This window comes from Saimiri boliviensis, chromosome 3, assembly GCF_048565385.1.
Source record: "Saimiri boliviensis isolate mSaiBol1 chromosome 3, mSaiBol1.pri, whole genome shotgun sequence".
Taxonomy (NCBI): Eukaryota; Metazoa; Chordata; class Mammalia; order Primates; family Cebidae; genus Saimiri; species Saimiri boliviensis.
In genome coordinates, this window is record NC_133451.1 from 168,548,636 (window position 1) to 168,571,665 (window position 23,030).

Consider the following 23,030-nt stretch of genomic DNA (forward strand, 5'->3'; position numbering starts at 1 on the left):
TTATGCATGCACACATAAATCCTTAGTATAGAAATATTGCATAAAGAATAGCAATCTTTAATAAACCTTTTTATTACATTGTGATTTAGTAGTAATGCTAAAATATGTACTTACACTTTTGTAGTTTGTTTAGTCCACCCTAGTATGTGTCACTGAGAATTTTTTTAAAGACATAGTAGATTGTTTAGAGTGTTTATTTGTGTGTCATTTTAATAAGCAAGAAAATATATTTAGATTAGAAATGGTTTGGTCTGCCTTTGAATAATGTTTATTTTACTAGTTTAGACATTAAAAGAAATTGGGCAATGCCTATTTTATTTTATTGTTGGATATTTTCGTTTATACAGAAGAGTACTTCTTTAAGGCTGGTTAATTGGTTCAAATAAATTTTAATTTCCTTTCCAGTATTCTCTCAAGTTGGAAAAGTGTACATATAGTCCTCCTTCACCCTACTCTGTATTTACATTACCCATAACTAGCAAGAAGTTCTTGTTCTAGATTTTTTTGTTTGTTTCATTATAACAGAGTAACGTGATACCATTTAATTTCAATTTTTAACCAGAAAGTTGCCACTGTTTTCCTAATTTGTTAAAAGATATCTATGTGATTGCCTAGCCTTATATTTTTCAGTAGATTGGACTGTGCCAATCACAATCCTGGGTGGATTTGTGTAAGTCACTTAACCTCTGTGTGCCTAAACAAGTTGTGCTTTTTAAAAAGGAGTTGTGTTTGGGCAAAGTCTTTGTCTTCAAGCAGGATGACTTCAAGCACTCTGCCTTCACAGAAGGCAGCTACTTTATAAGCCTCAGTGGGCCATGGAGACCACTGTCAGAAATGAGGTATTAGTCTAGAGAGAAGGTGATCTATCCCCACATGTTGTTTCTAATGTTGAGTTTCCAAGACTGAACAAAGACTATATATTTATTCAGCTTCACTTGCAGATCACTAGTAACTGTGAGATTTAGAGCTCTTTGGGTACATTGCTTCAAGGCACAAACCCAGGATGATGACATTGTCACCATTATCTCTTAATTATGAAGATAGTTTCCTTTAATAGGAGTAATGGAGACAAGAAAGCATATAAAAATATACTGCAAATATTGGATTCTTGGAGAAAACTATTCAGTCACAGATATATTCTTGACTAGCAGTGAAGTGCCTTTATTTTCAGCATAGCAACACAAATATTAGACCTCTTCCAATTTGATTTACAATTTTTTTGTGTGTTTTTCACCAGATTGTACTCCTAAAACTTAACAGGCCATCACGAGCAATTGTCTTTTGTTTACAAGACTGATTTAAAACAAGATAATAAAAATGCCATCATTATTCTCTCTCATGAACAACTGTAGTCAAAATAAGGTGGCACAATATAACTGTTTTGTGTCAGACATGCATTGACCCACCTTTTATTGAGTCCCTGCCACATGTTAGGTATTGTGCTCAGCCGTGGACAGAGCAGTGACCTTAAGGAGCTCATGGTCCCTGAATGAGGTGCTGGAGAAGAGACTTATCAGCTTCTGATACTGCCAATTTAATGTGAGAACATGGGATGTATTGTATCACTTCAATTTTCATCAATAATACATGTTTTATGCACCTTCTTTACCTGAAACTTAGTAAGAATCTACCGGTGAACAAACATCCTATCTTTCAAGTATGAATCACTTAACATGTTGATAGTTGAAGAACACTTTAAAGAGTTTTGTATTCTTGTATATAGTTTATTTTCTCTATGTGTTAGCAAGTTAAAGGTTACACAGTTCTTCTGGACTGTTAAATTGTGCACAGTTTTGGACCCCTTCTGCTCTACTACAGAGAGGGAAGAAGAAAGTATTAAAGTTCACTTTGCCATTCCATATACTTACCATACGCCTGTGAAAACATGTCTTAATGAATGTTGTTGAAAGCAATGTAAATAGTTGAAAATATAAATTTCTATTACAGTTTAGGAAAAGAAAACCTTATGAGGCATCACTAGCCACTGTTAATAACTATTTGTATTCTTATACCTTTTCAATATATTTGAACAAATATAGTTTCTGGCACTATTTTTATACTAGGAAAAGGACTTACTCTGTATATTATGCTTAGCTTTTAAGTCGTTTTAAATAATCATGAATGTTGATTTCATTTCTTTCCTTTCCTCCATCATGAAAGCCATTTCAGATGACTCTTCTACAACAAAATCACTTTAAATGAACACTTATCCACCTGATTCCTGTATAAAGCCATGAGATGATCAAGGTGGTCTTCCATTGTGCAAACTCTTCACTTGTCAGTGGTTTCCTCATTTTGCCATGCTTTGTAAAAATAAAAAGAATGAACAAGTAGGTATGAATAATGTGTGATTATTCCAGGCCTCTGAATTTTAAGGGTGGGGAATTAGTAGGGGAGTTTGGATTTTTGCAGGGAGAATGGACCCAATAGTTTGAGAGACTTTAATTAAGCTAACTTGTGATCCTATTAGCTGAAGAAAAACATGGTTTAATATAATCCTTTCCTTAGCCTAGACTCTTCTCCATAATATTCTTCCTTACCCAGCAGGTTTGGATTGTCAGAGTTTTTTGCAGTTAACATTTCTTAATTTAGTTATCTGGTAATAGCTAAGGAAATGCCTTCACAGAATCCGACACCACTGTATCTTATGCTTCTAGTCTAGACGTGTGGAAGTATAAATGCAGAATATCTGTTTTCATTATTTTGCCACTAGACAAGCCTTCTTCATGGCGGGAAGAATATCTAGGTTATGTGTAATTCATAAATCTAAAGGAAGAAGTAAACTATTAGCTCATGTAGAACAATATTTTAGATTCTCTGACCACTAGAGAGTGCCAGAGTTTCAGTTATAGTTAAAGAAATAATCTTCCTTCCAGACCATAAAGAACTAATAAAACTGTTTTAAAAATTTTTAGTGGCGAAAGAAAAATAAATGGAAAAAATCAATAGAGAATTTACGGTAAAATAAAAGGTAGGGGGGAATTTTTTTAAAGACTTGATTATTACTTTTTATGCAGTGATCATGTCCTCAAGTTTTTCTCCAGACAAAGTTATAGGAAGTCTCTGATACGTATATTCCATTTCCGCAGACATCAACCCTTTCTGTGGAAAAGGGACACATTTGGCAGCTCTTGAACCTGTTTTGCTCCTGTTAGCTCTGTAGCCTCAGCAAACAAGGATTCTTACATTTGATATGTGGAACTGTCATGCTATGATTTTCTATTCTTAAGGCACATAACATTAAATTAAAAGAAATACTTTGAACTTGAAGAAAATAGTCTTCACAGTTTTAAACTATATTCAGCTTGTAGCTCAGAAAAATGTTTCTAGTTCACAAACCATTTGTTCAAACTAAAAACCCACAAGTTACAAATAGAATCAAAATCATAGTTGTCTTACTCAAAAGAAATATGACTAAATAGCATATGTGATGTCTTTCTTGCTTTCCTCTTTTTAAGTGTGTGTGTGTGTGCAAGTGTACACACCTGTGCAGAGGTGTGTTTATGATGATAAAAGGGATTTTAGGCAGTAGCCACAGGAACTAAGTCGGTTCTTTATGTTATCTAACAGCAATTCCAATTTTAGCATTCCTCTTCCTAAACTGGTATCTGAGGGACAGGCTTGCATGGCTAAAGAGAACGACAAAAAAGACTGAACATGAACTATCGTAATAGGGTTGGGTTTGTTTTGTTTTGTTTTGTTTTGTTTTGTTTTGTTTTGTTTTGAGACAGGGTCTCACTTTGTTGCCCAGTCTGGAGTGCAGTCACACTATCTTGGCTCACTATAACCTATGCCTCATGGGCTCAAGCAATGTTCCCACCTTATTCTCCCACGTAGCTGGAATCACAGACCCATGCCACCACACTCAGCTAATTTTTGTATTTTTAATAGAAACGGCATCTCGAACTCCTGAGCTAAAGCCATCCACCCACCTCAGCACCTCCCAAAGTGCTGAGATTACAGGTATGGGCCACCACACCAAACCCTCAAAACAGTTTGTAACTTTAGCCTATCTTAATTACTTTCAGAACTGTTTCTCATATTTTCACTTCATATCATTTTTGCCTTACCCTACAGGAGTGTTTTTAGGCTTTATATAGCACTAATCAGCATGTAACTGTAAGAAGCAAACTTCCCCCTTTACCAGCCAGCTCTGAAAGTCAAGAATTCTGACTCACATTTCACTGATCTCCCACGAAATGTGGTCAACAGCTCTACCTCAGCTACAACTGCTCTCTTTCTTTCTCTCTCTCTCCAGAAAAGTCTATAAAAATAGCTACCAAAATTGCTCTTCTGCACCTATGAGAATAAGTAAGTTGGCTGGTTATGGTGGCTCATGCCTTTACTCCTAACTACTCAGGACGCTGAGGAAGAAAGACTGCTTGATCCCAGGGGTTCTAGGTTACAGTGAGCCATGATCCAGCCACTTCGCTCCAGCCTAGATGATACAGTGAGACATTTACCTCTAAAACCAAGTAATTTTAACTAAAGAACAAATAAGTAGATCCAGCGATCCCACTACTGGGTATTTATCCAAGAGAAATGAAATAATGTTAGAGAGATACCTGCATTCCCATGTTTAATGCAGCTATTCACAATAGCTAAGATATGGAATCAAACTAATTGCCCATAAAAGGATGAATGAATAAAGAAAATGTGGTGTATATGCACAATGAAATATTATTCAACCATTCAGAAGAATGAAATCCTGTCATTCGTGGCAACCTAAATGAACCTGAGGACATAATGTTGAGTGAAATAAGCCAAGCACAGAAATTTAAAAACCACATAATCTCCTTAATTTTTGAAGTTTTTAAAAACTGATCTCATAGAAATACAGTGTAGATGGTTACCAGAGGCTGGGGTTTGGGGTCTAGGATGGGAAGAGATTGGTCAACAGATACCAAATTACAGATACATGGGAAGAATAGGTTCTGGTGTTCTATGGTATAGTAAGGTGACTATAGTTAACAACATTCTACTTTATATTTCAAGATAACTAGAGGACAGGATTTTGAATGTTCTCACCACGAAGAAATAATAAATGTTTGAGATGATGGATTGGATCATTACCCTGATTTGATCATTATGCAATATATACATGTCAGGAAATATCATATTGCACCTCATAAATATGTACAATTATTAAGTGTCAATTAAAAATAAAAGCTACAGAAAAGAATCAGTAACTCTCCTTGGAAAATGAGGAGAGGACTGTGCCCCTCATTAGTAACTTTGTTTTTTGGAACCTCTGCTGCTCTTTTTCTACTCTGGCTCCATCCTCTAGAAACATTTGGTTCTCCCATGCACCACCTGAATCACAAAGCCTTCCTAAGCTACCAGCATCTCTCTGCATTCTTTCTTATACTTTAAGGTATGCAACAAATACCTCTGGAGTAAAAAAAAGAATAGATTCCCATTGTTTCTTACTTGACATAAAATTGAATTTTTTATAATGAAGATAATTTTAGTGAAGGGCAATATAAAAATCAATATAACATTTTAAAAGGAATCCTCAGTTGAATAGAGCTGAAATGTAATATGAAAAAACAGACTAAATAATAAAAAAGTCTTTAGGAAAAGAATTTCTGATTCTACTGTGAAAAACAAGTAAGTTGCCAGGCTTTCATTAATAAATTGATAACCAGTATGAAGTTACTCCCAGTGGGAGCTTTTATTGCTAGGCACCAACGAAAATTCATAAAGGCTAAAGGTCAAAAATCTGTGAAGGAGACAAATAACTTCACGCCAAGGGGCAGGATTTTAAAAAATAATAAGCAAACAAGTCAAGAGAAGACATGCATTCATTCACAAATAGTTGGTTCTCTACTAAGTATCAAGCTGGGGTACACTAAATAGGCATGGGCTCTAAGAGTTTGCAATTCAGTGGAGGAAACACATGAGGGTAAACAGGCCATTAGATCTATGCACTCAGGGTAAAGAGCAGAGGGTATTTAATTCAAGCTTGAGCCTCACAGCTTCCTTAAAGATGTGACCTCTGGTTTAGTGAAGTGAAAAGGCAGAAGAATTAGGATATCTGAAGACCTAACAGTAGCAGACTAGAGAACTTGAAACATCTTCCACTACTTATTTACTTACAAAATTATTATACTTATGAATGATGAGTATTAAAAGTATATTTATAAATATTATATAGTTATGTTTTATAAAATAAAGCAAATGACCTTTTACTTAGCTTTTTGAAAGTAAGGGAAATTGTCAGCGGCCAAAACAAAGATTATTAAAAATCCAAGTAGAGAGCATTTGAGCTCATGCTGTGTCAGACTTGGGACAATTTGCAGATCTCTATCATAAAGGAGTTTAACGCCTACCCCAGCTGGCGTTAATGTAAAATAAACAGCAGTGAGACTGGCTTTACAGAAGAGAGTTTATCTGGGAATAGCAGGGAATCGTAGTCAGATATACATGCTACAGTGGATCATAGGTGCATCCAGAGAAGCAAAGGAAGACAAGATTTTTAAAAATAGAATATATTTCCTATTAGCATTTTTATTATTCCCAGCATAATTTATTTTAAAACTAATTTAATGCCTTTTGTCCTATTAAAAAAACTAGCGTGGTTAAATTAAACTTTGCATTGTGTGAAATACCTTAAGGATAACTTTTGAAAGGGAATTTGGAATAACCCAGAAGTTATATTTATTACATATAATTCAAAACAGTATGAAAATTAAGGCAAAATGAGGAAGGTTAAATTCATTTTTTGGAAACAATAGCCTTGGCTACCAGGATTAATAACGAGTGGCATCAGTTCATTAGTGGACAGGCAGTTGCTGGGCAGGCATCCTTATAGATGTAATCGTTGCACAAGGCGTGGTTTGGACAGTCTGTTGTGATTGCTCCTGTAATCATGAAAGCATGTGACAAGGGCCTCCCTTCATAGTCTCCCAGCTCTCTTTCCTTACCTTTGACATAAGTGACTCCATTTTGGTACAAACAACTTTTACACAGAAAACATGGTCTTGAGACCCCAGGAAGCCTTTAAGGAATAACTCTTCAAATTAGGCTGAAAACTCTGAGGAGCTACATCCTCAAGGAATATGTAGGAGATAGGGAGGCAAGAACCCACCCAGATTCACAGGGAAACATAAAGGAAGCATGTCTGTCTTAATCTGGGCGATGGTTAACAAAAAAATTACAACATTGGGTCCATCCTCATATTCACACAGATTTGAGGTTTAAATATGATCTAGAACTACTCACAATAAACTGTAAGCACAGAAAGAAGTCTCAGGCCATAATATCCTCTGTACACCTGGCAAAAGCAAAGACAGAATGTCTTTGGAATAAAATATCCTCAAACAGGCCCATGAAAATTTCCACAGAAATTACACTACTTAAGAAAAATTATTAATTCATAATTTCAAAACACATGAGGAAACAATCACCATGTATGAAGTCAGAAGTCACAAGACTAAGAGCAGATCCCCAAGAAATTCAGACAATAGATGGATTTGATTGAAGCAGTTTGGAGAAATCACTGACTCTTCACTCCTGTGTCTCCACATGGAGGAGCACCCCTAAAGTGACATTCTCAGCCTCTTTCTCCAACTCTAACTCAACCCAATGTGTTTGGACTGTGATAGCCACCACTCCACACTCCAAAAGTGGGTGAAATTGATCTAAAAAAAAAAAAAAGGCAGTAAAATGCTGCAGATGTGTTTCCTTTCCTTATTTTTCCACCCTGGTCCAGTGCAAGTTGAAAGCCTAAGTATGTCTAGGTATGCGGGTTGTCCCAAGATCTAACCTGTGGACAAAATGGGGATTGAAGCAGAGGGTGAGAATAAGCCCATTTAAGCAGAGAATGTTCCTAAACCTAAACATGTTCTCCAAACCCCTTGCTTACCTGACTCCCTCCACAAAACACACTAGCCAATGTCACAGAGTTTTCTGAGGTTAACTAGGCCTATCCTCTAATGGCTTTCCAGAGTGTTGATGAGCAACACCAATGGGCCTTTCCAGTCAAAGCCTTCTCCTGCCTCTGATCGATGTAGTAAATCCGTGCTTTCCTGGTTCTGTCTTAAGCCGTGCCATTCTAGGGACAAATATTCCTTGTGGCAGTGAGAACATTCTTACTCATCTCTCCTTTCTCCTGGTGGCTGTATGGGGGAATAGGGGCAGGAGAGAGCTCAACATTGAAAGGGGTCACATTTTAGGAATACAGTGAATATGATCTAATGAGTTCAAGAAAAGCATAACTGAAAGATGTGTTTCTGTTTTGTTATAAAAATCTGAAAAATAAATTTAACATGACCAGAAATTATCATTCCCTTTTTTTCTTTCTACTCCGTGGAACACATGCATTTGTGATGACCATCAACAAAGTACAGTAACAAACCTCTAGTCATCAGAAACCAATATTCGCAGACAGCACAATAGATGAAGCAGCATCTCAAGTAATAGTATAATCAACATCAATGAATGGTATTAGGAACTGCAGAGGCAAGATCTATATTACTTTCATATAAACAGGTTCTAAAGAGCCACAGCACTGAGTATGAGTATTGCTATTCTTTCTCTCCAAGTGAGAGATGAAATGAGAGAACAGCACATTTGACAATAAAAAAAAACACAATCGGACTGTTCCTGGACCTAAACAGGAAGAGACAGTATCTGGAAACCACTAAAAGATGAACTGATTTTTACCTGAAATAATTGGAAAGTGACGTATGTAATTCCTCTTCTCATCTGTTTTTCTAAATTTTCTTTTAAGTTCCGGGGTACATGTGTAGGATGTGCAGGTTTGTTACGTAGGTAAATGTGTGCCATGGTGCTTTGCTGTACCTATCAACCCATTACCTAGGTATTAAGCCCAGCTTGCATTAGCTCTTTTCCTGAATGCTCTCCTCCCAGTACCTTTCTTTTTTGGTTCCATATGAATTTTTAAATAGTTTTTTTTCTAATTCTGTGAAGAATGTCAATGGTAGTTTAATGGGAATAGCATTGAAACTATAAATTCCTTTGGGCACTGTGGCCATTTTCATGATATTGATTCTTCCTACCCATGAGCATGGAATGTTTTTCCATCTGCTTGTTTTCTCTTTGATTTCCTTGAGCAGTGGTTTGTAGTTCTCCTTTAAGAAGTCTTTAACTTCTCTTGTTAGTTGTATTCCTGGGTATTTTATTCTCTTTGTGGGAATTGTGAATGAGGGTTCATTCATGATTTGGGTTTCTGCCTCTGTTATTGCTGTATAGGAATGCTTGTGATTTCTGCACATTGATTTTGTATCCTGAGACTTTGTTGACATTGTTTGTCAACTTAAGAAGCTTTTGGGTTGAAATGATGGGATTTTCAAGGTACAGTAGCATGTCATCTGCAAACAAAGAGAATTTGACTTTCTCTCTTCCTATGTGAATACCTTTATTTATTTCTCTTGCCTAATTGCCCTGGCCAGAACTTCTAACACTATGTTGAATAAGAGTAGTGAGAGAGGGCATCCTTGTCTTGCGCCAGTTCTCAGTGGGAATGCTTCCAGCTTTTGCCCATTCAGTATGATACTGGCTGTGGCTTTGTCATGAACAGCTGTTACTATTTTGAGTTACGTTCTGTCAATACGTAGTTTATTGAAAGTTTTTAAATGTAGGGATGTTGAAATGTATTGAAGACCTTTTCTACACCTATTGAGATATCATGGGGTTTTTGTCTTTAGCTCTGTTTATGTGATGAATTACATTTATTGATTTGTGTATGTTTCACCAGCCTTGCATCCCAGGGATGAAGTACTTGATCATGGTGGATAAGCTTCTTGATGTGCTGCTGGATTTGATTTGCCAGTATTTTATTGATGATTTTTGCATCGATGTTGATCAGGGATATTGACCTGAAGTTTTCTTTTTTGTTGTATCTCTGCAAGGTTTTGGCATCAGGATGATGCTGGTCTCATAAAATGAGTTAGGAGGAATTCCCTCCTTTTTAATTGTTTGAAATAGTTTCTGAAGAAATGTTACCAGCTCCTCTTTGTACCTCTGGTGGAATTCAGCTGTAAATCTATCTGGACCCATGCTTTTTTTGGTCACTAGGCTATTTATTACTGCCTCAATATCAGAATTTGTTATTGGTCTATTCAGGCATTCAACTTCTTCCTGGTTCAGTCTTAGTAGCATGTATGTGTCCAGGAATTTATCCATGTCTTCGAGATTTTCCAGTTTATTTGCATAAGGGTGTTGATAGTATTCTCTGATAGTTGTTTGTGTTTCTGTGGGGTCATGGGGGTATCCCCTTTATCATTTCTGATTGTGTTTCTTTGAATCTTCCCTCTTTTCTCCTTTATTAGTATTGCTAGTGGTCTATTTTATTAATTTTTTTTTTAAAAAGAAGCTCCTGGATTCATTGATTTTTTTTTTTGAACGGTTTTTTGTGTCTCTATCTCCTTGTGTTCCATTGTAAGCTTAGTTACTTCTGGTCTTCTGCTAGCTCTGGGGTCTGTTTGCTCTTCATTCCCTAGTTCTTCTAGTTGTGATGTTAGGGTGTCAATTTGAGATCTTTCTAGCTTTTTGGTGTAAGCATTTAGTGCTATAAATTTCCTTCTTAACACTGCTTCAGCTGCATCCCAGAGATTCTAATACGTTGTCTCTTTGTTCTCATTGATTTCAAAGAACTTCTTGATTTCTGCCTTAATGTCATTATTTACTCAGGAATCATTCAGGAGCAGATTGTTCAATGTCCACATATGTAGTTGTGTGGATTTGAGTGGGTTTTTTAATCTTGAGTTCTAATTGTATTGTGCTGTGGTCTGAGAGACTGTTATTATTTCAGTTCTTTTGCATTTGCTGAGGAGTGCTTTACTTCCAATTATGTGATTAATTTTGTGCTATATGGCATCAAAAAAAATGTAAATTCTGTTGTTTTTAGGTGGAGACTTCTATAGATACCTATCAGGTCCACTTGGTCTGGAGATGAGTTCTGAAAAACTTTGTTAATTTTCTGTCTCATCGATCTGTCTAAACTGCTAATTTTCTGTCTCATTGATCTGTCTTAATATTGACAGTGGGGACAGTGGGGTATTAAAGTCTCCCACTATTCTTGTGTGGGAGTCTAAGTCTCTTTGTAGGTCTCTAAGAACTTGTTTTGTAAATCTGGCTACCCCTGTATTGGGTGCATATATATTTAGGATAGTTACCTGTTGTTGTTGAATTGAACCCTTTAATATTATGTAATGCCCTTCTTTGTCTTTTTTAACCTTGTTAGTTTAAAGTCTTTTTAATCAGAAACTAGGATTGCAACCCCTGCTTTTTTCTGCTTTCCACTTGCTTGGTAAATTTTTCTCCATCCCTTTATCTTGAATCTATGTGCATCTTTGCACATGAGATGTGTCTCTTGAATACAGCTTACCAATGGGTTTTGTCTTTGTATCCAGCTTGCCATTCTGTATCTTTAATCGGTGCATTTATCCCATTTACATTTAAGGTTAATATTGTTGTGTGTTAATTTGATCCTGTCATCATGATGATGGCTGGTTAATTTTGCAGACTTGTTAAGGTAGTTGCTTCATAGTGTCATTGGTTTGTGTACTTCAATGTGTTTTTGTAGTGCCTGGTAACAGATTTTCCTATCCATGTTTAGTGGTTCTTTCAGGAGCTCTTGCAAGACAGGTCTGATGGTGACAAAATCCCTCAGCATTTGCTTGTCTGAAAAAGATTTTATTTCTCCTTTGCTTATTAAGCTTAGTTTGGCTGGATATGAAATTGAGTTGGAGTTACTCTTCTTTAAAACTGCTGAATATTGGCCCCTAATCCTTTCTGGCTTATAGGGTTTCTGTTGAGAGGTCTGCTGCTAGTCTGATGTGCTTCCCTTTGTAGGCCACCTGGCCTTTCTCTCTGGCTGGCCTTAGTAATTTTTCCTTCATTTCAACATTGGAGAATCTAATGATTACGTGTCTTGGGTAGATCTTTTCACGGAGTATCTTATTGGGGTTCTCTGGATTTCCCATATTCGAATATTAGTCTCTCCTGCTAGGTTGGGGATGTTCTGGATGATGTCCTGCAGTGCGTTTTCCAGCTTCCTTCCATTCTCTCCATCTTTTTCAGGCACTCCAATTAGTTATAGGTTTGGTCTTTTTACATAGTCCCATAGTTCTTGAAGGTTTTGTTTGTTACTTTTTATTCTTTTTTTTTCTCTAATATTGTCGAAATTTTCATTGAAAAATGATTATACTAGTTTCCTATTGCTGGTGTAACAAATAATCACCAGTGTATTGGCTTAAAACAGCAGCACTTTGTTAACTTAAAGTTCAGGCAGTCAAAAGTCTAAAATGGGTTAGCCAGGAATACAAGGCTGTATTCCTTCTGAGGGCCATTTCCTTGCTTTCTGCAGCTTTTGAGGTTGCATGCCTTGCTTGGTTTAACAGCCACTTCCTCCATCTTTAAAGCCAGCAGAGTAACGTCTTCATATCTCTTTGTCTCTATCCCCCTCGCCTGTGTGTGTGTGTGTGTGTGTACACGCGCGTGTGTGTGTTTGTGTTAGTGTGTGTGATCTCTGGTTTTGTCATAATTCCTCTGATAGTCTGCCTCCATCTTTAAATGTCCCTTGCGATTACATTGCACCCACTCAGATAATCCAGGATGGCCTTCCCATCTCCAAGTCCTTAACTTAATCATATCTGTGGATACCCTTTTGCCATGTAAAGTTAGGGGTTCACAGGTTCCAAGGATTAGGATATGGATATTTTTAGGGGCCACTATTCTATCTACCATAGTCACTATCCTTTACCTGAGCTCATGAATTTTTGCAATACATTTTTTGGTATTCTGTCTACTATAGTCACTATCCTTTACCTGAACTCATGAATTTTGCAATACCTTTTTTTGGTGTGATTCTTTTTAATAGGATTTATTCTTTTAACAGCAGTTTTCAGTTCCCAAATTACAAACAGTACCCATATACCCTAGTCCCCTACACACACCAGCTCCCCGAGTATTAACACCAGGCACCAGCGTGGTACATTTGTTACAATTAATGTACCTATGTTGACACATCATTATCTCCCAAAGTCCATAGCTTACATTAGAGTTCACTCTTGATTTTGCACACTCTATGAGTTTTGATAAACGTATAATGACCATGTATCCATCAATATGTATCATACAAAATAATCCACTGCGCTAAACACCTGTGCTCTGCCTATTTATCCCTTCCTCCTCTTTAACTCCTGACAACCACTGATCTTTTTAAAATCTCCACAGTTTTGCCTTTTCCAGAGTGTCATATGGTTGAAACAATACAGTTTTATAGCCCTTTCCAGTTGGCTTCTTTCAATTAGTAAAATGCACCCAAAGTTCTTTTATATCTTTCTATAGCTTGGTAGCTCATTTCTTTTTAGCAAAATATATTCCATTATAAATTGATCACCTGTAACACATTGTTAAATCAAATTGTCTATACAGACAGAGACATCACACACTCTAGGAACTGCATTTCCCTAAGCCCTCAAGAAAAATTTAAATTCTATCCAGTAAACTCTTAGGTAAACTAATAATATACATGATAAAATAGATTTTATGAGGTTTTTGAAACATATGATCAAAACATAGCAAGTGCCCAGTGCAGAAAATACAATAAGTAGTGCACTGGTATAGTTATTGTTGTTACCATCACGGCGATGATGACGAAAGATTTCAATCCCAGGGATTAAAATGCAAGCTTTTAGTCTTAGTATATAAAACTTGCCTGTTCAAAGCACATCTGGAGTAAGTTAAACTTAGATTGTGCTTTGCCATCTATCAAGATCTTTCCCATACACGACCTTATCTGATCTTTATAGTAATTCTGCCATTTAGGCATTGTTTTCATTCCTGACTTTCAGATAATAAAACTGAGTCTCAGAAACTTAGTTGTTTCACCACTTGTAATTTGCTGAATTGCTACTTGAATCCAAGTTTTCCTACACCGCTTTAATGGTACACTGCATTACAAAATAGTTCCATCCTCTGAGGTTTCAGAATGGTCAGGTATTTCTTACACAAATTAGTGATTTTCCAAGTGTAGTTCCTAAAGCAGTAGCAACAGTATCTCCTGTTGAAAGTTCTTGGGCACCATGCCCATCTACTGAGGGAGAGGTCTGAGCAATCTATGCTTTAGTAACCACTTTAAAGTTTGAGAACCACTCATAAAACATTGGTTTTTTTGTTGGGTTTTCTTCGCCTTGTTGCTTCCAGCCGCTGGATTAAAGGGAGACAAAACTTAAACACACAAAGCAGTTAACTAATGATTCAATGATTAAAATAACACTTTCATTGGAAAGACTCCTATAAATTTAAATAGAAAACTCATTAAAACTTTGTCTTTTTCTAATTATTCAGATATTTCAGCTCAAAAAAATATAACATATTCCATATAGAGAGAGAAGAGAGAAGTAAAAATATGCAGGGTTTCAGATTGAATTTCCATAGGGGCAGAACTAGGATAACCCTAATTGTTTCCAGAGTTTCTTATTCTGTGTTATCTACATAAAATATTGCTTAAGCATACATAAAAATTGCTTAAGCAGAACCTTGAAAGATTAGTTCCATTATCAGTCTCCTACCAAAGGATAATATCTTTGGAGAACATTTAACTGCAAAAGGCCAGAATGATGAAATTAAGACCTCTCACAATTGGAACAAAGACTAATTGGATCTGGCATGTCATAGGCTGAGAGAGGGAAAGAGAGAGTAGGCATTTTATCTGTTACATATATTGGTTACTGATAATTAAACAAATTGTTCCTAGGATCTGTGAGCACAGGGCAAAGCTACTCTTCCTAATTCATCATCCAAATATGTCTTGATGAGTTGAATCAACATTCCAGAACAACTTGAGAGAGCAAAGAACCTACCAGCCACTATTATTTCATAAGTCTAATGTCCACAAATCTTTCCCAGAATGAAGGGATTAGTCCAGCTTTGAAAAGAGCCTTGGGAAAGACTTTGGCAAAAATCAATCAAAATCCCTGAGGAAAAGCAGTCTGTTTCATATCTATCATAGAGAGTAAGCATTTCTGAAGAGACTTAGGAGAGAAGGTGAGGTTTAACTGTCTTTCAACAGAGGCCAACATCCAGAGTAGGGCCATTGCCTCACTCAGCTCTAGACATTCCTTGCTGCACTAGTTTGGAACCTCTTCAAAACATAGGGTGAACACCAGATAAGAATGGGGCTGTTCCTAATCCCTAGGAAAAGAATGCTTACTTTTGTCAGAGAATAGGCCCTGGTGGTCATCCTGCCACATGTATAGTAAAGCACCTTTCTGCTCTGAACTCTGCACCTTAATCAGCCTCCAGGAGCTGTGCAAAGCCTGTGTCCTCAGCAAAGTTGGCAGGTGATTTCATGCCTAAGAGGCCTTTTCTATGAAGTTACCAGAAGATAATTCTCTGCATTACAGAAAGGCCTTCTAGCAGGGAGAGGGAATGAGGCCAACACTACTGAGTAGTAACTATGTGCCAGCCCCTTTCCATACATTAACTCATTTAATCCTCATAATAACCTCATTAGGTGGGTGATTTTACACCCATTTTTAGAAAGAAAAACAAGACAGAGAAGGTTAGGTTACTACTCCAAATCAAACACTTTGTAAGAAGCATAACTGGAATATGAACTTGGGTGTGGGTCCAAAGTCCATGCTGTCCTAAGTACTGTGTTGTCACAGCAGAAAGGGCCCATTATGCTAACCAGCCATCTCTGAGAAAAGTCACTTCAAGGCTTTTGCTGTGGGTTGATACCCAGAGATCAATGGAGATTACAGTGTAAATGTCACCCGAGCCATCTTTCTTGGCCAGCAAACCATACGTACTAATTATGCTGTATTAAAAGAGAACTCTTATGTACTTCTACCATCTAACAAAGGCAGCCGAGTAAGGAATTTTCTCATGAATGACCCTTTTTTATGCAGTCTATTCCTCTTTTTCTATTCAAATCTCCTTCCTGTATACTACCACCATATATCCCAGTTAACAGATATCCAGAATCAAAGTTCTTCCATTATCTCTTACATGAGGGAAGAAAAGACTAAGGTGAACCCTTTTACATAGGTAATTAGAGAGCACTTGTTGCAATCTACTTGCTTCAGCATAATTCTCTAAGTGCTCTTTTCTTTGCCCTGAACAAGCTTGATATATAACAGAGTCATAAATTCAATGATATCTCAGCCAGTTAATCATTCACTTGTGATGGGCAAAATCAGAAGAATGATTTTCTGTGAAGTTTGTTTTACCACTTTTACCACTACTGAGCCAAACTAATCCCTTGTGGAAACAAATTTCTTTCTTCTTAGAATATATATCTACTATTCCCCACTGGGGATTTATTTAACCACTACAGAATACTTTACTTTGTATTGGTCAACCACAGTTTTCTCTTTCTTTTTATAAGCTATTTGCCAAAACAATTCCATGATAGCATCCAGTCCTACAGGGCAGAGTTTCTAGGCAACAGTAACCCAGGATATTGCATGCCAGGGCAGAGCAAACATCCCTTAGAGTACTAACTAAATAAACAATGACACATTTAAAAATCATGTAGCTTTTTTGCAACAGGTTTGCAGCCAGAACACAGGTGTCATGAAAACTACCCCTAAAAGCCAAAATGGGAAAGGAAAAGACTCATATGGATATTGTCATCATTGGACACATAGATTCAGACAAGTCCACTACTACTGGCCATCAAATCTACAAATGTGGTGCCATTGACAAAAGAACCATTGAAAAATTTGAGAAGGAGTCTGCTGAGAAGCAAGAGGGCTCCTTCAAGTATGCCTGGGTCTTGGATAAACTGAAAGCGGTGTATGAACATGGTATCACCATTGATATCTCCTTGTGAAAAACTGAGACAAGCAAGTATTATGTGACTATCATTGATGCCCCAGGACACGGAGACTTCATCAAAACAATGATGATGGGGACATCTCAGGCTGACTGTGCTGTCCTGATTGTTGCTGCTGGTGTTGATGAATTTCAAGCTCGTATCTCCAAGAACTGGCAGACCCGAGAGCATGCCCTTCTAGCTTACACACTGGGTGTGAAACAACTAATTGTTGGTGTTAACAAAATGGATTCCACTGAGCCACCCTACAGCCAGAGGAGATACGAGGAAGTCATTAGGGAAGTCAAAACTTACATTAAGAAAATGGGCTACAATCCTGAAACAGTAGCATTTGTACCAATTTCTGGTTGGAATAAAAACAACATGCTGGAGCCAAGTGCTAATACGCCTTGGTTCAAGGGAAGGAAAGTCACCCTTAAGGATGGCAATGCCAGTGGAACCACGCTGCTTGAGGCTCTGGATTGCATCCAGCACCAACTGGTCCAACTGACCAGCCCAGCCCATGTGCCTGCCTCTCCAGAACGTCTATAAAATTACTCTTGGTACTGTTCCTGTTGGCCGAGTGGGGATGGGTATTCTCAAACCTGGTATGGTGGTCACCTTTGCTCCAGTCAGTGATACACACTGTGAGGCTTGGTTTTGCAGCCAGAAATAGGGATATAACTAGGCATATGCTGCTGTGTTAGGCATTTCATACATTTTGAATCTCCATGAAAACCCTATGAGATATCACATCCTTTAGATATGATAAAACTGGAGGCCAAAGCGGCCAAGTAAGTAGCCTCAAGTCATTCAATTAAGTCGAAATTTTCTACTATAATTTGAAAGAGTGATTTCTCCAATCCTCTTCTCATAACCGCTACATGTTACAATACAATAAGATTTAATTAACATAATAAATCTGGAAAAGGAAAAAAAAAAATCTCCCCTCATTTCCATGTCAGAAACAAAGCTTAATGATCATGGGATGATTCTAAAGAACAGGAGAAATGAAATGTGTAGGGAAAGCTGTAAACTAGTAGTGTGTATACTGCTAATGAAGGAGAAAACAATATTTGTTTAAAAATGCCTAAATATAAATTTGTCAAAAATGCATAGTTTTTTACAACTGTAAGCAGATTAAAGAAATGAAGCCAGGCCTGATGACTCACACTTACAATCCCAGAAATTTGGGAGACAAAAGTGGGAGGACTGCTTGAGCCCAGGAGTTAGAGACCAGCCTGGGCAACAGAGCAAGACCCTGTCTATACAAAAACCATAACAAATTAGCCTGGCGTGGTGGAACTTGCCTGTAGTCCCAGGTACGTGGGAGGCTGAGGTGGATGATCGCCTAAGCCTAGGAGGCAGAGGTTGCAGAGAGCCATGGTCACATCACTGCACTCAGACGGGTGACAGAGTGACAACCGGTCTCAATAAATAAATTAATAAAATAATGTATCAGTCCAACATGCATCAAGGCAGGTCTAGGGGTAGTATGAAATAATGATCCAACTCATATTGTGAAAGGCAGGCTCTTACCTAGACTGTTAGAGTTTCAGTCTGGCACAAAACTAAGCCACATGAATAAACAGTCATGATGGAGGGATGAAGGCTATGCATGGATCCATGGACTCCCAATCTCCTAGCTGATCCAGTGCTGCCTCTGGCAAATGTCTAAAAAGACCAACAATGAGCTCCTGATATAATACCACCCCTGGAGAGCTCTGGCATGTTGATTATCTTGGGCCTGTTCGACCCTAGAAAACGTTGCAATCAAGCTTGACTTTAATAGACACATTTTGAGGATATGATGTTTCCTTTCCTGCCAGCAAAGCCTCAGCATCTGGGGGCTACAAAGTGTGATCCACTGTCATGGAATCCTGCACTAAATCACATCAGACCAAGGAGCTCACAGCAAAAGCAGTACACCCCTGGGTACATGATCATAAGATCCGCTGGATTTATAACATGACACATGGCCCAGAAGCTGGTCTTTTGAAGAGACAGCTGAGGAGCAAGTTTGGAGACAAGGGTAGGGCTGCATCTTCCAAGATGAAGTGTATATATATATATATATATATATATATATATATATATATAACTAATCACTATACGGTACTCTATCCTCAACAGACAAAATACATGGATCTGGAAACCAAAGGGTAAAAGAAGAAATTATCCTTTTGCCATCACTTCTCACTCACTCAACTCCAGCCTCTGTGGTAGAAATCCTATTTTTCAGAAGGAAATCCTTCCTCAGCAGACACAGTAGAAATTCCACTAAACTTCAGCTGTGATTGCTACACAGTCACTTTGGGGTCTGTGTGCTGAAAGGTCAAGGAAATCAATCACTATCCTGGCAAGAGTAACTGACCCAAAGCATAAGGAAAAGGTAGAGTTGCTCTTCCACAATGGGTACAGAAAGAAGTATGTTTGGTACCCAGGTGATCCACTGGAGCATCTTTTAGTAATTCCTTGCCCAATTCTGAAAGAAAATGTTAGGTGCAGCAGCCACAGCTTGGGAAGCACATAATGGCCAGGGTCCAGACTCCCTAGGGAAAGTCCCCAAGGGCTTTATATTCTGAGAGAAGATATACCGTGTTACAGCAAACCACTGTAGTTATTAATGTTTTTAATATATAGTACAACTATTACAAATGAGAAAGGAACAATAAACATAAAAAACCAAGAGTAACCCTTCGTGGGGAGAGAGACATAGCTGAGACTTGGATAAACACGGAACTTCAACAGTCTGGCAATCCCTCCAGAAGAAAACTCCAACATAATGATTTGAGCATAAGTAGTTTATTCAGGAGGTTATCACAGGAAACACTAGTAAACTACTTGTTTCCCTGAAAAGCATGGAAGACAGATGGGAAGGAAGTAAATCTATACAGGCTAAGTTAATAAGCAGGTTATTACTGTGGACAACTGGAGCTCAATTTCACTTGGAGACTATTTCCTCTTGGAGATTGTATATCCGCAATTACATTTGCACCAATCTAATAAAATATCAAAGTCTTCTTACCTGAAGACAGGGAGCTTGGATATTTATCCACCACCTTTTGCCCATTATTAGGTGAGGGTTGGTCCTGGTAGCCTTACCTCCTTGGCAATTCCAGCTTGCCCTGCCTGCAGGAGACACACATATTTCTAAGGCTAGAGGGGTATACAGAGGCATATCATCTCAGGTGCTTGGAGGAGACAGCCATTCATGCCTTTCAGAAATACGGAGAACCAAGGAGATATGCCTTCTATTATACTAGTCTACTTTTTAAATTGGATGTAGTCAAAAGGGTATTTATTGTATTATTTGCCCTATGTACATGAAATGTATATTAACTGGACTTACACATATTCCTTAAATTACCATTTTATTCTTTGCAAGATGTTTGTTAGAAATGTGGACTTCTTAATATGTTTTTGTTTTCACCCGTGTTCTGCTGATTTATAGCAACAGGGCCATAGAGTTCCCTGGTATCCTGGGGTTGTAAATCATTATTTGAAACTGTTGGCCCTTTACTACAGGAAGGCTATTGCCATTTAGTTTAAATATGGTATTTTACCAAGCAGTAGGAACTAATTTGTAATAACTCTTTAGACAGTATATTTTAAGAAAATAGCGTCATGATATGATATTAAACTTGATTTGTGTGTCTTTTTTTTTAGTATGTAGATCATTTTTATATGGTAAGATTTTGGTATTTGGGGCTTCAGAATTCACATATCATGGGCTGAAAGCTTTCTTGATTATAATTAATTCAAATTCCAATTATAGCATTCTAAGGAGAAACAATTCTATAAAATCCCCTATTGTGTGGCTGGCATGTTACGATTTCGGTTATTAAGCCAAATGCACTATAGGCTAAGCTTAAGAAGGAGGTTAATTCAACTGACCAAGGAAAACAGAGCTGACAACTGGACTATACTTTACAGAAAATATATATTAGAGGTGGACTCAAGGGGAAAACTGGGAAACTTGGTAATTTGCACCTGGTTACACAAATGGCCAAAAGTGCCTGAATTATTTTAGAGAATTATCATTGTCCTTTCAAAATCCTTAGGGCCAATAGCTCTACATAAGGTAAATTAAACAGATATTAAATATTTATTGACTATATTACTCCTTTAATTGAACAGGTTTTTAAAAAAAATTTAAAATGTTTCTCAAGATGTGTTTTGAAAAAAAAAAGCAATCCTAAAGCCAACGATACAACACATATCTGTATTCTTGAATACCAAGTTTAATATAAGGCTCTGTCAACAACTACCTCCAAGGTAGCTGAAGGTTAATAAATCACTTTTTACAAAGGAATGGACAATTCACTAGCTTGAAGCTCCTTAATTTTTCTCTGAACAAGACCAGACACACCAGTCTATAACTGAAGGTGTGTCTCTACCTACATTGTCTACAAATTGACCAGAAGCTGTCTTGAATAAGCTGTTTGAACTGAATAAGCTGTTTCCAAATAGCTCACAAATGAATAGAGATAGAGATGAGGGCAAAACAGAGGTGTTGGTAACATAACATGTTTAGTGGGACATTTCTAACAGTGATTATGAGAGTAAAATGCACTGTGATTCCCTTTGATTTTACTTACCAATTTTTGCTCCAGGCCTACTTGTTGAGGCACACCAACTTACTACTTGCTTTGTAACTGTAAACATTTCCATTTCGTAGTCGTTAGTTTAACTCTAAAATGGATTAGTCACTAACATTTGAAGATTCTATTTCTTCTCCTTCATACACAAACTCAATAAATGGATGGATGGATGGATGGACGGATGGATGGATAACTGTAATTTAAATTAGAGATTTTGACTGATACAACAATATACAAAATACATTTCAAAGTGAAGTGTTGGACCAGAGAGCCTAAATTTCAAGGATGGTGACTGATATTAAGTTCTAATACCCACATCATAGATATAAAAGATGATGGTAACTGAGAGAACATTTTTGAGGATTATTCCAGTAGAAAAATAAACATACCATGGATTATTCCAGTGGAAAAATAAACATACCATGAAGGAACAGTGATGATAGTTGTCTGCACTACATGTCAAGAGTCACTCAACTCTGTAAATATTTCCTGCACAATCTTGCATTTAAATCTTTGGTATCTTGTTCATCGTGGTTTTTTATATTAATAATTATTTTAAAAATTTATTTTCTTAAGATACATTTATCTTGGCTGGGCACTGTGGCTCACACCTGTAATCCCAGCACTTTGAGAGGCCAAGACGGGCAGATGACCTGAGGTCACAAGTTCGAGAGCAGCCTGGGTATCGTGGCGAAGTGCCGTCTCTACTAGAAATACAAACATTAGTTGGGCATGGTGTCACATACCTGTAATTCCAGCTACTTAGGAGGCTGAGGCAGGAGATCTGCTTGAACCTGGGAGATGGAGATTGTAGTGAGCCAAGATTACACCACTGCACTCCAGCCTGGAAGACAGAGCAAGACTCCATCTGGAGGGGAAAAAAAAAGATGTTTATCTTGATTGCTGAATTTTCTGGTACTTCCTAAAATTTTGCACTCAGATAAAATGTACTACTACTTTCACCCTAGTCCCAGCCCTGAATGGGTAAGTACAAGGTAATGCCTGATCCTTACCACAGCCTCCTAAAGGAGCCTACCACCGCAGGATAGAGATGGGAGACTACGAAGATAGTCTACTCTAGTCTACTCTATCCTAATAGTGGGTCAAAAGTATGTGAAGAAAAAGAGGTAGAAAAATCAGTCTGGGGTTATTTAGAAAGGTATTCTGCCCAAGAGTTTGGTCTGTGAGGGTTGAGGAAACCTAGAAATAAATGAATTTGGGATATACTCTTGTAAGGCAGAAATTGAGGGGCACAGAGAGTGACCAATTGAAAGTGAGGCACTGCCACACTTGGAGAGTTAGACTAAGAGCCTGGGTGGTTGCAGGGCCCCTAACTCTCTGCTACCTACCCTCCAATCCTAGAGGGGTTAAGCATGAAGGTTGATGGCATATTCTTCCCTGAAGACTGCTGGCCTGCCTACAGCCAGGTCTTGGGATGGTAGTGGGCTGGGGAGAACTCTTAATTCTGAATGGAGAGTGAAGTTTTTTTAATGTATTATATACTAAATACTGAATTAAGACTTATTTTGATATCAAAGTGAACTTAAGCCACAGCACTATGTTGCAAAATCACAGGGGCACCATCACATTATAATCTATTGAAGCTGGGATCCAGGAAACTACATTTATAAAGA

At 37.6% G+C, this 23,030-nt stretch overlaps 1 long non-coding RNA gene across 5 annotated transcripts in view; it reads right to left on the reverse strand.

Moving 5' to 3' along the window:
* The window catches only part of LOC120367770 (uncharacterized), an 82,713-nt gene that overhangs the window by 8,234 nt on the left and 51,449 nt on the right, over window positions 1-23,030 (reverse strand). For 2 of the 5 annotated variants that reach the window (XR_012517029.1, XR_012517030.1), the window contains 2 exons: window positions 19,821-22,264; window positions 2,077-2,303 (listed from right to left, as the gene is read on the reverse strand). This is a non-coding gene — a long non-coding RNA (uncharacterized LOC120367770). The remainder of the gene's footprint in view (window positions 1-2,076; window positions 2,304-19,820; window positions 22,265-23,030) is intronic. The other 3 variants (XR_012517031.1, XR_012517032.1, XR_005582063.2) reach the window with 3 other exon arrangements.